This window comes from Aplysia californica, unplaced genomic scaffold (assembly GCF_000002075.1).
Source record: "Aplysia californica isolate F4 #8 unplaced genomic scaffold, AplCal3.0 scaffold00130, whole genome shotgun sequence".
NCBI lineage: Eukaryota > Metazoa > Mollusca > Gastropoda > Aplysiida > Aplysiidae > Aplysia > Aplysia californica.
Genome location: NW_004797400.1, coordinates 707,529 through 708,871, shown reverse-complemented (window position 1 = coordinate 708,871; position 1,343 = coordinate 707,529).

Below are 1,343 nucleotides of genomic sequence, written 5' to 3'. Positions count from 1 at the left end.
CCCCCCTCTCACACACACACACAGACACTTCCACCCACAGTCCCCAAGTATTCCCAAAGCCCACAAAAACAATGACAGGCCACTTAGCGGAGGTGCCATCACAGTGCTAGTAATGTTATGAGCCTCACACCTCTTGTTGGCCGCGTTTCTGTTACCCCTTTGTCCGGCTGGACATTATTTATTTGCATTATCGGTGCATAATGTGGACCCTCCACATTGCTTGTGCGCATGCGCACCCCTGCTAAGCACATTAGTGGCTCTTCCGGATGAGATTAACGGTGAGGGAGGCTCTGCTGTAAATGCGCCCAAATTTACCACCATTTTGGGAACGACGAAAAGACGGTGACGGAGCGGTAGAGGATAATACGATTTTCGGAAGCCGTTATATGTGAATACGATTACATTTTGTTTACTTGTTTCCACCTCTGTAATCATTTAAGGACGATCCACCTGCGAGCTGGAAAAAAGGCTAGAACCATATTATTTAACAGAGAAGACGTGTTATTTCTAGATCATAAACTGTATCAACAACTGCGGAGACAGGCTTGAAAATGGTTCTCCATGGGTTGTTCTGTGGTTTGCCATAATATCTCGTTTATCTGGGGGGAAGCTTGTTGAGTTCCGTCCAAGAGCTTCCAAATACGCTGCACTATCTTCCTCTTCTCATAGGTTGTCCATCAAGATCGATGATGACTGAAGCTGTATGCATGATAAAGCTTTACTTGGGCGGTAAACATAGAGAAAGTAGCTTGCCCAAGTAGGTCTGCTAATTTCCTACTTTCGGATCTTGACTTCGTTGATGCTCCAAAAAGAGACGTAGCCAATGCGTAAAGAAAGTGAAAGGGGGTGTCTTACTTTTTCAGATGTGATATATGGATATTTTTTTAATGGCAAGGATTTTAAAAAAAAATTGAATTTTGCCCGAGTGGCAGTCTTTTACGATATACAAAAAAGACAGTGACCCAACTTGCGCTACTACTAGTACTAAGACAATATAAGATACATCTTTGTTGTCCAAATCCTGGCACATTAGTTTGGTGTTTCTCCAAGTACACACACACACACACACACACACACACACATACACACACACATACACACACACACACACATACATACATACACATACATACACACACACACATACATACATACACACATACATACACACACAAACAAACATACACAAACAAACATACACACACATACACCCACACATACACCCACCCACACACACACATACACCCACACACACATACATACATACATACATACATACACACACAAACAAACACACACACACACACACACACACACACTCATACATAACACACACACACACA